At 38.4% G+C, this 17,077-nt stretch overlaps 1 protein-coding gene across 14 annotated transcripts in view; it reads right to left on the bottom strand.

The window, feature by feature from the left end:
• r3hdm2 (R3H domain containing 2) overlaps positions 1 to 17,077 on the bottom strand; it is a 53,826-nt gene that overhangs the window by 30,399 nt on the left and 6,350 nt on the right. For 2 of the 14 annotated variants that reach the window (XM_083529182.1, XM_083529185.1), the window contains exon 1: positions 11,470 to 11,595. The exons of 10 other annotated variants lie outside the window; for them this stretch is intronic. The gene's annotated coding sequence lies outside the window, so the exon portion shown is untranslated. Of the gene's footprint in view, positions 1 to 11,469; positions 11,652 to 17,077 lie in introns of those variants that run through there. 2 more of the 14 variants (XM_083529189.1, XM_083529190.1) reach the window with 2 other exon arrangements.

Genomic DNA, 17,077 nt, shown 5'->3' on the forward strand with positions numbered 1-17,077 from the left:
CTATTATGTCCCTATGCACATGGCCTGTAAAGACATGGTTTCAGAATGATGGATTGGACAAACACAGAGCCCCAAATTCAACACTGAACTGGAATGCTTACTGCAACCCCAGACTCCTCATTCAACACCAGTGACTAACTTCACTAATGTCACATATCCAAAATCTAGTGGAAAGCATTTACCCAGCTTTGCAGAGGTTATAACATCTTTGAAGATAGGCTAAAAAGATGGAATGGGATTATCAACAATCACAGGTGATCAGGTACAAAACTAAATTTGGCCTTTTGTTGTATTGATGCATAAATATTGTACTCGTTTTCTGCACACAATTGTTTTCCAAAGCTCAAAAGCTGGCCATTCCAGAAAGTGGATGTTGTTCAAGTCTCCCTGCCTAACAGGGTTTGGTGTACTACACCCAACAGGCATAACATTATGACCGGTGAGGGAATAACACTGATTATCTCTTCATCAAAGCACATGTTAGTGGATGAGATATATATTAGGCAGCAAACAAACTTTTTGTCCTCAAAGCTGATGTGTTAAAAGCAGGAAAAATGGGCAAGCGTAAGGATTTGAACGAGTTTGACAAGGACCAAATTGTGAGGACTAGACGACTGGGTCAGAGAAGCTCCAAAACTGCAGCTCTTGTGGGCTTTCCCAGTCTGCAGTGGTCAGTATCTATTAAAAATGGTCCAATGATGGAACAGTGGTAAACCAGCGACAGGGTCATAGGCGGCCGATGCTCACTGATGCATGTGGGGAGTGAAGACTGGCCAGTGAGGACTGTTAATGCTTGATGGAGCAGGACTGTTTTAGCAGCAAAAAGGGGGACCAACACAATACTTAGCAGGTAGTCATAATGTTATGCCTGGTCGATGTAAAGGCTCTACACAGATTGCCCATTTGGCCATGTTGGCCTTGTGCTTTCAAAACATGCCTCCTCCAGTCAGGAGTCTGTTGGCTGGTAGAGCTAATTGACACACATAATGCAGAGCAGACATTCAAGTCAAACAGTCCTTTAGCCAGGAGTAACCTTCAAATATTCCACACTTAATGGCAAGCAAAGCATGTTGCTCATGTTAAATGAAACTTACTGTAAATATCAATATGCATCATTATACTGCATCTCTCATTGATATTCCGTATATTGCATTGCACCCTGCATTTTAAAAGCAGCAAACCCAGCAGGCCTTTCCGTGTTTCCTCTGGCAATATGCTCACCCCTTGCGATTTCTTCGAGGGTTGCATAGTAAAATGTAGTGCATCAGCAGTGTATATCTATCAAGTCTTTTTCTTTAAGGTGTAAAAATAAGCCCAAAGAGACAGATGGTATTGTAAGAGTAACAGCACTTACACAAAACATATATACTTCTTAACCACAACTTCAACAAGCCCTTCAAATTGCTTGCATGCCTCATGAATAACAAAATGCCCAGGGATTCAAATAAGGGATGCTGGAGTAAATTGGAACAATAGATGGGCAATATGAACCAACTATTTCACCATCACTAACTGCTTAAATGGCAGCCGAACCAAATTCTTGCATCAGTACAAGCTGTAATAATGTGTGGAGAATTTCATAATATTTCTGACAATAAATGTATAACACGCAAGTGTAATGCATCAAAATTGATTTTTAGTAACAAAGTGAAAAAACAAAAACAACCAAAAAAAACCCCCTATTCAAAATTGTCATACTATCAGCATATTTTGGAATTGCAATAAATACAAAATTATATTGCAAGGCTGTTTTTACAGTACATTGGTCATTTGTTCGTGTTTTTACCGTACACTAGTAATTTTTTTAACCAAGCTGTCTTTAGCTGTAGAGGTGCTTTTAAATCTTAGTCTTTCTCCACTACTAAAGAAGACCTTGTATCCATGTGCATTGATTCATGCTTTCTTCTACACGGATGTCGGACACACACTACACAGCCAAAAGTATGTGATCACATTATTGTCATATCCTGATCTGAGTTCTCCTTAAACAGTTGCCACATGGTTGGAAGCATGCTATTGTATGGAATGTAAACATACTGATGGCATCATGCTAGTAACAGCCAATTACAGCAGCTCACGTCTTAGGAGACACGAGACGTCTCTTTACACTCCATCTGTGTTGTTGAAAATATATTGTATTTTATTTTCGATATACATTTTATCTACATGTATGGGGAGTGGTAGCTCCATGGTTAAGGTTCAGGGGTACTGAGCGGAAGGTTGAGCCCCCAGTATTGCCAAGCTACCAATCTTGGGCCCTTCAGCAAGGCCCTTAACCCTCTATGCTCCAGGAGTGTCATATCATATCTGACCCTGCTCTCGGACACTAAATTCTGAGCAAGCTGGGACACGTGAAGAAAAGAATTTCACTGAGCTGTAATGCATATGCGACAACTAAAGGCTATCTATATATCTTTTATCTAAATTGTAATGTTGTAATGTAAATTGATCTAGTCCTCTGGGATGAAGAAACTGATTTCTCTATCTATATGCTGTAGCATTAAACTATGCAAGTTTAATGCATTAAAAGTCACTTTTAGTAACTTAGTTAAAAAAATAAATAAAAAAAGAACTGGTTATTATAAATTCTCAGCATATTTTGGCACTGCAATACATGCAAATAATATTGCAAGGCTGTTTTTTCAGTACACTGGTCATTCGTGAGTGGAGTGTTTTGACAGAATGGTTAATGTGGCGTTTCAGTATTTGTGAGTTTGCGATGTCGACACCACTTCACTTCATTCACTTTCTGTTGAAATCTCTGGTCAAATGTTATAACACAAAATAAATAAATAAAAAAACAATATGCATTGGCGCTATCTTAGATCTAATATTCTTAGTTAGCTGAAAACAGCATTATTGTGCAAACGGATGTAGGTTGCCTTCAAATCCTACTGGAAATATCCTCCTGAGTGCATCAAGAGTTATGCGTCTACAAACGCTGTGTATGCAAAATATCACTATTTGATTATGGAATAAAATAGTGTTCTTTTATATATTTAATATATTATATATTGATCGACAAATAATTAAAGTTGCCCCTGATTATTCAAACTTGTAACTAATCCTGGAACAATATCAAATATAAAAATAGTAATTCCATGAAAATAATCAGGAGCAGGAATGACTGGACCAGTAAAGCTTTCCATGACAATTATATAACAGTTAGCTCTGGTCCAATAACTTGATTGGAATAGTGGTGTTTAAAGACTACTGACTATTTATTATTAGCACTGGTACATATTACTCTTTTGTCTGTGACAATTCTAATAGTTCATCGCATTAAAATGGGTACCAGATTTACTATGGGCTGTCAGTCAGTCTGTGTTGGCATGACAACACACAATAATCTATTCTTTGCCTTTGGCATCTTTGGGAACCCTTTTTTGATTAAGTACACATTAAATATTTGCCCATACAGTGTCAAATGTTGGGTACAAATTATTATTTTTTTGCCTATTGCTAAATAAAACAAGCTGTTGTGGAAATAATTTGACAAAAATATACAGAAACTGATGGCTTCAACAGACTTGCGCCATTATAATCTTGGAAACAGTTTTGCATTATTTTCTTAGTTTAAGGAAACATGTCAGAATTCATTTGTGTGTTAAAGATTAGGTTTCGATTAGCTGGAGATTAGGTTAAATCCCATCTTTAAAGTGGAACGACATTTTCCTTTTGAAGGAACGAGATGGAAAGAGCGTGTCAAAAGTACGGTGGCCAAGAAGTGCAAAACACAATAACAAATCAGAAAACAATTTAACAAATGCAAAAACAAAAAACAAATCCGAAAACAGTTTGCAAATGGAACACTTACCGATCATTTTAATTTAATTTTTTTATTAAGCAATTAGCCATATACAAACGTGGCAATAACAAGTACAATTTACATTACAATACACAGAACAGGTGCATGAAAATACAAATATATACCATAATTTCCAGACTATTAAGTGCACCCATATATAAGCCGCACCCACTGAATTTTACAAATATTTTTATTTTGAACATAAATAAGTCGCACCTGTCTATAAGCCACCTGTCTACACTGAAACTAATAAACTTTACACAGGCTTTAAGTCTGTTACACTGTGTAACGGCTGAAATATGTTGCGCTTCCTTTAAGAGCATAACGGTATTTTGGGAAAAGCCTGCCAGTGCATTTTTCCGCTATTACAGCATGTGTGTAAGACCGAGGAATATGTCCTTATTATTTTCTGATGCTGATTTCTAAGTTTCTTTGACTAACCCGTAACACTGTTGCCAAGAAAAATAAAAAAGCACGAGTTTTGGAAACCTGTCTGTGCTTATATGATTTGTGTTGCAACTGGAGTTAGTGAGCTCTCCCTTCACCCAGACTCAACGCGTTACAACGGCTTGTATCTAAACAGTAGCCGACCAAGAAAGTCAATGTTCACTGTCTTCCTCCTTCCTTTCACAACTATTTTTCTTAGGGGTTTTTCTTTTGGCATCGTCTTGCGTTTAAAAAAAAGTCTTTTCTCCCGATGCCGTGCAGCTCAGAACACAGGTGAGGTGCGTTTTTTCGTTTCCGTTCGGAAATTTCTTTGGTCTAAATGTTATGGGGTCAGTTTTTTGGCTTGAAGTTTGTGAAACCGGGAAAAAGCCAGAAAAAAGAAAAAAATAAGTTAGCCGCTTTGTTGTTTAAGCCGCAAGGTTAAAAAACGTAAGCGGCTTATAGTCGGTACACATATTTAGGGAAAAAAGTATTTTGATTTGTGTATATAAAATTTTCCCATCAGAAGTATATTATTAACAAGAAAGCTGTCATTGTTGTTATTCATTACAAGTCCAAAGACAATGTTATGGATATCAGATCATAAAGCGTCTAAAGTACAACAGTCTGCGGCAGGAGAAAGTTGGAACATGTGTAAAAGTGTACAAACTAATCGTCATGATATACTGCAGCATCTCCAACATCACTGCATATGAATGTCCTTAAAGTAGATTTGAATTAATTCGATTTTCTTCTTGCTTGCCAGTGTTTACTTCTGTTATTTTCTTATATTTAAAAGGTGCACTAATCGAAATAAAAAATAGTTGAAAGTAAACAGAGAACTTTACACATGTACAAGAAACAAAGTGCTGAGATTTTATACTTCCTGTATATCTTGAATGATAGGTGTCTCATCCAATGATAGGTAAGTGTTCCATTCACAAACGATACCTACCTTTTCCAGTTTGTCTGAATTGTCGTTGTGTTTCCGGATTTGTTATTTTGCTTTCGGATTTGTTAGTGTTTTCTAATTTGTTTTCCGATTTTTTAATGTGTTTTGCACTTCTCGGCCACCATACAAAAGGGTTGCACTCATTTCCACAACAGCCAACACTTTTTGGGTTAAATCACACCACCTGTTAATTCGAAACACACTTAAATATGCTAAATAACATCTTACAGTATAAAAAAAAAAAAAAAAAAAAAAAAGCTAATTTTCAGATGTGCAATATTTGGCACTGATTATTTCCCCCTAATTGTTTCAGCAGTTTGTTACCAGGGGTAGGACATGTGCTCTCATTTGACATAAATTTGGATAAATTGGGCTCCCAAGTGGCTGCACAGAAAAGCATTTTCTCCATCACCCGGAGAACGCCGGTTAAAATCTCATTGACATGACAACTATCTATAGGCGAGTCCAAGAGAGCAAAACTGGCTGTGATCTCTGAGTGGGAAAGCCTTCTCTCACTCTCCCCTGTCAATCAAATCAACACTAGTCAATAGGTAGATAAACCAAATTATGGAGAAGAGTTTTATTGTATGACTTGGTTTAAAACACCAGTTTTGCATCTCAGTCATCAAACATAGAATACTCACTTTCTGTTTATGACTAAACATTCAATTCTACAAAATCAAATTTTATTAATCACTTTAAATTCACCATCATGTTTTCTTACACAGATGAATTTCGAACTGAATAGTCCTACAATAATAAACAAAAGTAGACTGTTATCTTGGGCTTCTAGCTGCCTCTTGTTTGCACACGGGTTGCTCATGAACACTTCGAAGCTGCAGAGTTGGAGCCTCGTGTGTGACGTAAGTAACCTGTGAGCGCTGCCACTGCCCGTATCACGCTGAGCCACGCCATCTGCTCAGGTGCCACACTTCTCCAAATAGGATGGCACTAAATAAACACTGTACCCTTCCTCAATAGTACCCTCTATTATTCTCTCTCCGAATGTTGCCTCTCCTTCGCTCCTCTGAACATAAAAAATAAATAAATAAATAAATGTTTCTATTTTCATCCAGCCCTCCTGCGGCTTCAAATGTAGCTTGCGCCGAAAACAAAAAGCCTGATAGATCTCGTATGAATCTTTTATGTACTGCAAAATCAAAAGTGTACACGTGAAGAGAGGGGTGACTACATACGAGGGCAAAACACATCACACTTAAGCACTTCTTTACCACCAGGGTGAAATAAAATCATCTCTGAATTTGCACACATGGCCTATTTATGATCTGCATTTCGACGCCTTCTGGGTGTGAGGTCATAGCACACTCCCATCTGTTTTTTTCTAGCAAGCATGAAGAGAAGACGCATTATAGAACATGACTACAAACAACAAAGCACTAGCGCCAATGGCGTATTCACTTCAGACATTAAGAGGGGCTTTACAACGTTTGCTTTGACTGAATGAACTGGTACTTATTGGAATGGCTTGAGTTAGTGTTCACTTGACTGATCAGCAATTTACAATAAGGTGGCCATTGGAATTAATGGGCCAGATCAATAACAGATATGTACACACTAGGGGTGTAATGGTACACGTATTACTACCGAGATGTTTCGGTACAGGGCTTTCGGTTGCAATGCACAACAATGTCAGGCGCATTAAAACAGACTAGACCAGACTCACTTTGTACTGGAGATTTGTTTAACAATTAAGAATCCATAGCAATAGCATTAGTCGCTAATCCAGAAGTGCTAGCGCTATGAATTCTTTAGAGTTTTATGTCCAGCTTTAAAAATTTCACTTAAAATGAAAAAAGCATGAAAATTCCACATACTGAGGGAGTGAAAAATGAAGGATAGAAGGAATAAAGACAATGGTTAAAGTATGCTGAAATAAGTAGAACATATCTTTAGAAAATGAAATATTCATTTGTAAAACACACACACACACACACACACACACACACACACACACACACACACACACACACACACACTTATATACACATTTGTATTACCAAAGTGGGGTCTAACAAATGTAAACTATTCATTTTATTTTTCCATTTATTTGATTGTATTTAATCAAATTTCATTTGTGCCAATTTAATTGATATAAGTGTATTGCATTAATTTTATTAATTTTATATTTATAAATAAATATATATTAGTATTATAAATATTATTTTATACATTATTTAACCAAGCAGGCATTTTATTAAAAATTGTTTTAAAAATGCAAACTCTTCAAACGTTGCTCACATATGCTAATAATAATAATAAACTGCGTTAATAAAAAAAAAATCAACAAGCTATTTTATGTTTTGCATTTCTTTCCCCATCCATACACAAATTGTACTGAACCGGGACTTAAAAAAACGAGGTACGTACCAAACCGAGAATTTTGTGTACCGTTACACTTCTAGTATACAACATTGCCAAACAGTTGCCACAAAGTTTGAAGCGCACAGACGTCTACAAGATTTCTGTATTCTTTAGTTTCCCTTCAGTTAAAGTAAAAACTAAAAAAACCTAACCATGCTCCAACATGACAATACCTCTTATGCACGATGAGTGCTTCATTAACACAGGGCTTTCCAAGACCTAAAGTCCTGAACAAAGTCCTTTCCTGAACCATGCTTAACACTGTTGGCACACTTTTCACCCCAGACCTCCTCACTCAACATCAGTGCTTGAACATGCTATGTGGTTGAAAGAGCAATTCACACAGCCTTGCTCCAAAATCTAGTGATGCGTCTTCCATGAGAGGTAGAGGCTATTATAATTGTAAAGGAGGATTAAATCCAGATTATAAACTCAAAATGAACATATGGTTGTAGTGGACAGATGTGGCCATACGCTGCATCATAAATACAGTGTGACGACACTCTACAAACAATTTCACTGGTACAAGAATAAAGTTATTTTAATTACCCCTTCACAAAATAAAAGACTTGGCAACCCTTATATTTTTTTCTCACCAATGGCTCCAGCAGTTAAGGCGCTGGGTTACCGATCGGAAGGTCGGGGGTTTAAGCCCCGGTATCGCCAAGCTGCCACTCTTGGGCCCTAAAACAAGGCCCTTAACCCTCTATGCTCCAGGGGACCCTTACGAGAAAAATAAAACCAAGGACCGTGACGTCAGAGCGACGTGGGGCCGCCTTCCCGTGGGCTCACCACCTGCAGGAGGGACCGTAGGGGATCGGTGCTGAGAGGATTGGGCAGCAGTCGAAGGCGGGGGCCTCGACAGCCCGATCCCTGGACACGGAGAAGTGTCTGGGGAATCTGCTTAGACTGCTGCCCCCGCGACCCGAATACGGATAAGCGGGAGAAGATGATGATGATGATGATGGCTGAAGCATGCATACAAACTAATTAGCTAAGCATGTTCTATGTCAGCCATGTTGCTGCAAGGCAAATACAATAGCAAAAATAATGATAGTAATAGTCAATCTAACATGCATTCAACACATTTGCTAAATTAGGTGCCAGTGTGACCACTAAAGAAAAATAGGTCCAGCCTTTCCTGGTTGTAAATCATTACTGTGCAGCAATATCCATCATTTCATTCTCCGGTATGTGACGGCACCATAGTAAAGAATGGTTTCAGAATAAAATTATCCTAACAGCGTCTCAGAAAAGATCTACGATCTGTTTACTACTTTGTACCTGCATCAACAGTGATGTATTCCAAGCCAACTAGTTGCAAAGTATCAGTTAACTACAGTGTAGCCTATAACGACTCAGGAATCTGACTGTCACGTGTAAACATTTTACAGCAGAGACCAATGTTAAAACTGCTGCTTAGTAATTACCGTGTTGGCATTTTACACTCCCTATTAGAAAATAATCAAGAGCAAATAAACACAGCAAATATACATATATTGCTTAATTATGTAGGTTTATCTGCTAGCTATTTAAGAGTCCAATTCAAATTTCCCATTAGCAGCTAACACAAAGTGCAAAGGTCAAGGTTTGGTGCAGAATACTGCAGATTTACGAAGTGGAGATGGGCAAGAAAAAGCCCACACTCCCAAGTCTCAATTTTGAAAAAAATCATTGTTATATAAAATAGAAGCGCAATAACAGCAACATTAAGCTCACAGGTGCACATTCAGTTCTTGGACATGAGCAAGGCCTTATCCTTCCTGGGCATTTTTAGCAGACGAAGGCATTCGAAGTACAGATAATGAGGATGGAAGGAAAACCTTTTCACCCATCTATCTATAAAACCACAACACACTGAAGGTTTGGGGTTAGAAAAAGAACACAATGCCCATATGATGTAGGGAAAAAAATGACGGTCCAGAATGAAAAGGTGTAAAAAAAGAAGCATGAAATAGGACCACAAGAAATCTTTCGACGCTCACTTTTGACACGTACTTATCTGACATTTGTATGAATGTGCTCCAAAAAAAGCTTTAAAGCATGCATTTGTTGGGTTTTAACACAGCCATCATCTGAAGCCTCGTTTCTGTAATCACTATGATTGATGTATGCATGCAGCCTCTGATGCTGTGATTTCCGATGAGAGGAGTGTGAACTCACCGACTTTAAAAACCAATTACACAACTTCCAGTCAGCGCATAAATCACCGCTTTCAGGTGAAAGAGCGCTTGCGGCTTTTTTCCCCTCTTCTAATAAATAGATCTCGTGCATTTTTAAAAACCTTGCATGAGAGCTGGACCGACTGTGGAAAATTATACTATAACACATCCATTTAAAACAAGATGTTGACTTGACATGTTCAGAGGCGGGAAAGACAGGAAATAGGCCTGAGCGAGGGGAGAGAGAAAAAAAACGAAAACCTTGCAGTGTGTCGAGGCCATGAGAACTGTCTGCTATTTATAGTGCTGTTTCTTTTTTTTTTTATTATTCAGGCGATGCTTCTCTGTGCCTCCTCACTTTCTCTCTCTGTCTCTCTCTATTCTACATCGCTATTTTCAATTCCTATTCTGTAGTTCTACTTAATCCTTGCTCTGACATTGCTCCAACAAACAGTGTTCAAAAATAACAACCCGTGTGTGCACTAGGCTCAGGTGGAGGTGCAGACAGAGCTGTTGATGGTAGAGGCAGCTCTGCAGGGGCCAAGAGATACGAAGCGAGAGAAAGGGAAAGAGAGAGAGAGAGACAGAAAGGGAGAGAACGAGAGAAGCAACTGAGAAATAGCTGAACAGAGAAGTGGGGGAAGAAGCTTTTTTTTGTGTGTGTGTGTGTGTGTGTGTGTGTGTGTGTGTGTGTGTGTGTGTGTGTGTGTATGTGTGTGTGTGTGTGTGTGTGTGTGGGTGGGTGTAAAAGGTAAGCATCCTTGAGAACAAAGTCTGGAAAATTCTCTTATGGGTTTGTTTCACCACCTCCTCTTAAGGCTCTTAATCTATCCATCCTCCACCTTTTCCTCCCACACGGTTGCACACTCCTTGAACTGTGTGTGACAATGTTGATGACAAGAGCATGGCAAGTTTCCCCACCAACTCTCCACCTCCACCTCCAACGCGTGGTGTGGAAGGACGCATTGAAAGGGAATTCCTTATTACCTCAGAAAATGGCCCTGCCTCCATCCCTCCTCCACTCTCTCTCTCTCTCCCTCGCTCGCTCGCTCTACACAAGTGGGTGGCTACACAGGGGCCTCTCTCAATGCCACATACACACAATATGTGAATGGGCACAACACATGCATAATAGACTACTGACAAATCAACAGCACAATTTAGCAATGAGTGGAAGGAGAATCACACAAACAATAAAAAGTGACTTTTTAACAGTTAATTAGTTGGTAGGTTATCACCTGCCCCCTGTTCAGAAAAAAAATATGATAACTCACACACACACACACACACACACACACACACACACACAATGAGTTAGATATATCACAATATCCTCCACACACCATCTTGACAGTCTGTTTCATGCAAGGCAGTTATCATACATTAATATATAAATGGTTTGTTTAAATAAATGCACTATTCTATGAGCTATGAGGAAAAGGAGAAACTCTATGAAGTAACACAGTGAACCGAGACAGCAGAAGAGCCGCACAGTAGGATCGAAGTTCAAACAAAGGATGAAGAAGGTGCATTGTCGGAACAAATCATTAAGTCTTCTCAATTAACTTAACCCTGCATGCATGCAAACACACACACACCATACTGTCGTCAGTGGCGTATTCTCTGGGATTCCGAACAGTACAATGTACACGACATACCGACTGAAACTACAGTGCAAAGCCCTAATCATAAGTAATCATAATCAAGCTGCAGCTACACATCCTCAATAATGCACTCACCTGCAGAAAGAGACAAATCTTCACCTTCTTTTTTCCCCCCTCTTTTACGATCTGCTCGTCCCTCTCTCCTCCTCTACACTTAGCGTGAACGGAGGATGCTTCGGTTCTGATGCCCCCTTTCTTTTTCTGAATGAAGCGCAAGAAGAACTGAACTGCACTCACTCATGCGCTTGCTCTCTCTCTCTCTCTCTCCCACTCCCTTTCTTTCTCTCTCTCACTCATCCCAACTTACGAGCATGCGCTCGTTCATTCTCTCCACTAACCTGCTCTCATTCAAAATACTTTCTAAGGTGCAGCAGATCTGAAATAACTGGAGTATCGATCTCACCAGTGTCCCAATTCAAAAACAGATAGGAATCATTTATCATAAAAACATACAATAAAAATAGAATACATTCAATAATTTTTTTTATATATATATATATATATGACTTGTATCACAATCTTGAACAAATGCAAATTAAATGAATGTATGATCTCTCTCTCATTCCCAACAAACCTCGTGTCTTAAATCATCTTAAATCCCTGCAGTATAATGTGGATCACTGATACCTTGGTGCTGTTTAGTGAAAATCTGGTGGTTCAGGTGCTTCTGTGAGTCCTGACTGCATTATGAGTTCTCCAAAGAACCAGGTTATTCCTGCTGAAATTCTCTAAATTGGACGATTTACATTTACCGTATACCCAGAAGGGCTTACCGTATTTTTCGGACTATAAGCCGCTACTTTTTCCCCACGTTTTGAACCCCGCGGCTTAAACAACGAAGCGGCTAATTTATGGATTTTTCCTGGTTTCACAAACTTCAAGCCAAAAAAACTGAACCCCATAACATTAGACCGATTAAATTTCCGAACGAAAACCGGAAAAAAAAAAAAAAAAAAAAAAACGCACTTCACCTGTGTGATAAACTCCCCAGAGAAATACAGTGGTACCTTGACCTACGAGTTAAATTTGTTCCGTGGACGAGCTCGAATCTCAATTTGCTCGCACATCAAATCAGTTTTCCATATTGAAAATACTTAAAATGGCATTAATCCGTTCCAACCCTCAAAATGACACCCCGTTTTTATGTTTCATGTTATTAAATTGGAAAATACATTTCTAAATAACAAATCTTGTATAAAAACATAATAGAAACAGTATGTAAAGATATAATAAGGTTTTATTCAGTGTATTTACCTTTGAGATGAGACGACTTGAGCTAACGAAAACGCTGGTGGGGTGTGTGTGTGTGTGTGTGTGTGTGTGGAGGGGGGGTAAAGGCGATAAGCGGAGGCGGAGGGAAAACTCGTTTTTTACTATCACTCCTGTACACTACGTATCCCTAAACTAAAAATTTTTTACTTTTTCTTCTTTGCTTATCTTAATTTTCATCACAATCTTCGCTTTCTGGCTTCGCGTCGCCATCTAGCAGCGGTGTCTCACGCAGAAGCAAAATCACTTCAAACAAATGTATTTACGTGTTTCTGAAGTACAGGGTGTAAATATTTTTCCCCAACTGGTAACAGAATTTTTTTGTTTACTACATTCTGAAATAGTAGTGTGTATTTTGCTGCCATCAGATGGTGAAGAGGAACACAACTTTTCTAAAACCCAAAAAATAAACAAGGAAAAAATAAATTAAAGGAGGATGCATGCTTTCTTTAAGCCATAACTGTATAAAAGCATACATTTCTCACAAATGGCCAAAAATCTAACTTTATTGAGGGACGTGCGCCAAAAGTAAATTCTGCAATAAATGTTGCGATGTCCAAAACATTAAATTTAAATCAGTGACGTCCATGGATTTCCTTCAGTGGTCTCATACCTACACCTCTAAATAACATCAACATGATGCCACAACATAGAAACAATCAGTACTACAGTGGTACCTTGACCTACGAGTGCATTAATTTACGTGTTTTCCGAGGTACGAGTCGTCACTCGATCGATTTTTTGCTTTGTTACGCGAGCAAAAAATTGAGGTACGAGTTGGAAATGCCGCTGCTAGAGGGCGAGGCAAAGCCAAAAAGCGAAGATTGTGACGAAAACTAAGATAAGCAAATAAAAGTTTAGGGATACGTAGTGTACAGCAGTGAAAAAAAGCAGTTTTTTTTCCTCCTCCTCCGCTTATCGCCTCTACAACAATTTTAGACCAGCAGAGAAGGCTATGCTCGCCCTAACGGCCCGCCACTGATTCAAATTACAAGTGCTATGGTTCCATAAAACTTATAGTACAGTGAAAAACAATCTAATTTGTTCAATGCCTAATACAGCTATTCAGTGACCTCTAATAAGAGACGTAAAGCACAGGCTAAGCTTCATGTGACTAAAAACGAGAGTCTGTACTAATAATTACTAATACTGCAGAGGCTAAAGAGGGATGTGTATGTGTGAGAGAAAGAGAGAGAGAGAGAGAGAGAGATATCAGCAGACATAAATGCTGGCTACACCCACCTACACTCAAGCATCTTAAAAGACAGTGATATGTATCAAATAAGGCTAGGCTGGAGAAATCATGCAATTTGCCTTTTAATATATATATATATATATATATATATATATATATATATATATATATATATATATATATATATATATATATATATATATATACATACACACACACACACACACACACACACACACACACACACACACACACACACACACATTTTTGTCTGCAAACGTGCAGATTTCCATTCGAACTTTCAGGCCCGGGTTTAACAAAAACAGCTGGAAATCATTTTAACTAGCACACCAGCTATGTCCAGCAACCAAGAGACGAAGTTGATGAAGGCACAGATGTCACATATGTGCAGAGCCTTTAACCGTACAAGTATACAGAATGCGCTATAGACATATAGTACAGACAGACTGACAGACACACACAATATAGACGCCACTTTGCTTGGCTGTGAGGTATTATGTGAGCTTAACATTGCCAATACATTGGAGCAATGTGCTATAGTGGACTTTATAAACCCAGGCTTTACAAGGCATTACATGCTTCACACTGCATTCTCTTTCGCATCTCTGTAAAAACTAAAGCTCTCGGTGAAGAGTCTGACACCTTTTAAATTACTGCTCTAACTATTTCTATACAACGATGAAAAAAATGGGAGGACTTTGTATTGAAGGGAGAGAGTATGTCATTCACCTCACTCAGAGACCACAGCCACTGTTGGTGACAGTGTTGGAATTCAAACTATTTACGAACTGACACAGGTTTGCCTTAAGATTTGGTAGAGCCACATGAAATGTATGGTCCATATACACAGACTATACGGTTTAATCATTCATCAATTTTGAATCGGAATCGCAATTTCTAAATGCGCAACGATGCCGATAAACGTGCAACCCAGATAAACAACAAACACACAGATTGCCAGTGTAAAGTCTAGCATGACTCTGGTAAAGTGACACATATCTTAGCTGACCTACGAGAGAACGATCTGCTTGTCAAATAAATTAAGCAAGAGCTAGTTAGCAACAAAGGTTTACAGAAGTCTGAGAAACGAATGCGACTCTAATGAAATGAATGAATGAAGTCGACTATACAGCCAAACAAAATTGCTTAGAAACACATCCTACCATAAATCTCTGCGAGATGAATGTTGAGCTAGCTGGAATTCTAGAGCACAGCCAGCGTCACACCATATTGTTACTTAACATCGTCCTGTCTTTCTTTGTATGTACTGATCAGCAGTTTTTATTTTAAAGTCTAATTACTGTAAATACAAAAACAAAACAAAAAACCACAGGCAATAGTGAAACTGTACCTGTTTAAATGTTGGAAACAGTGGAACAATATTTTAGTTACTGTAAAAACTCAGAAGGTACGATGTGCTACCACAATTACTCAAACCTGCCTTTGAGTACCAGTAACTCTAAAGTAAGCTGCTTTGTTTGGAAAGCTTATTCATGTTCATTTTGGGACAGTCACGAGAACAGTCAGTTCCAGACGTGCCGACTGCTGGAGCAATTTATCACTGCACCACTGTTTAGTGGAAATTACCATAAAATAGAATCGGAGATGTGAGTGTTTGTGTTTCAGCACGTACAACTTCTGCAATCTGCTATCTGCATTTTTCAGCTATTTAAAAGTTAGAAAATCTTGATGTTTGAGTTTTGCCATCATTTTTTTTTTTTATATATATATCGGAGTGCCTGAAAAGGCTTGTATGCCCAACCAGAAATCAGGCTCCTCTCTTGCTAAAACAGCGATCCCCACCCTCCAGCACCCATAAATAATTAACATTTAAAAATCCAGAGAGAAAAATGGAAAAAAAAAAAAGAGCGCTGGGAAAGAGAAAGAGATAGGGAGGTGCAGTGATGCAGAGGGAAAAGGAGCATGGAGGACAGAAAAAGGCAGCGGCATCGAATAAAAGCACCAGAAAATGAGAGCGAAGAAATAAAAGCCAGCTAAATAGGAAAGACAAAGGGCACAGAGACCCAAAAAAGAAACATAGGCAGCAATTTCATATAGAAAATGGTATGAAGTTGTGAATGGTGAGAATACAGAAATTAACAGCAGGGTAAATATGGGGAGGAAAGTAAGAAATCTTGTAGGTGAGCGTGACAGAAAGAAAGGGTGGGAGATGCAGCAGCACCACACACTTGCTCCAGTAGGTGTCTATAAATAGCACCTCCAATCTCTGAAGGAAAAATAAATAAATAAATAAAAAACCACATTGCTTGTGCTGTAAACCAACCATGAGGAAAACAATAACAGCAGAGTTTAGAGATGCAGTAACATCTCTAAAAACAAACCATTTTTTATATGCAAATCGTTTGCAGGAACATATAGACAAAAATGTTCAAAAATCCTGTTTGGGTGGAAAAAAACATGTCCTACAAAAGAAACTGTATAAATTTATCTGAAAGAAATCTCAGTCGTGACTCATATGCTTCAAATGAAATACTGCAACTTATATGAAAGCTTATGTGTGTCAATTTCAATCTATTAAAAGGACAAAATATGCATCAGTGTGTGTCTGTGGTATTTCACGAGTACATGCATATCAACATGAACATTTTTATCGATGAGGCCTTTTCTTAACTTCAGTTATAACATTCTTTTAAAAATAAAAAAAACGTTTTCTACAAACCGCATCAAGACGTAATACTGTGGGTTCTCCCTCATCAATATCTGAGCAGTGCTTCCTGCTAAACATGAGCCAGAATCACCGGCGTCTATGACTCACTGCTGTATGTGGGAGGACCCCACCAAAAAAAAAGCTGCACATTGTTATAGCTGCCACCAATCGCTCATAGCCAAATATATGAGAAAATAGCAGAGGGTCCTCAAACAGAAAAAAAGACTGGTGACTTCTGGTCGAATTAACCAAATTGAGACGTTAACATTTATCATCATCGTTAGTATTAATATTTATAAATTTATGCTTTGCAAATTTCGTCTAAATGCTGCATGAGCCCTTAGTAAAACACGTCCGTTCTTTGCAACTGTCCCAACTGATGTGTTAGTCCATATCACTACATTTGAACCAAGCGTGTTATTCGGTAGCACATGGAGGCATTTGTGCATGCCTGTTATTTTGCACATACATGCCCATGTATATTGTAGGGAATGCAAAAAGAAAACACATGCAAATGCCAAATGTACTTG

This window comes from Silurus aristotelis, assembly GCF_946808225.1.
Source record: "Silurus aristotelis genome assembly, chromosome: 2".
NCBI lineage: Eukaryota > Metazoa > Chordata > Actinopteri > Siluriformes > Siluridae > Silurus > Silurus aristotelis.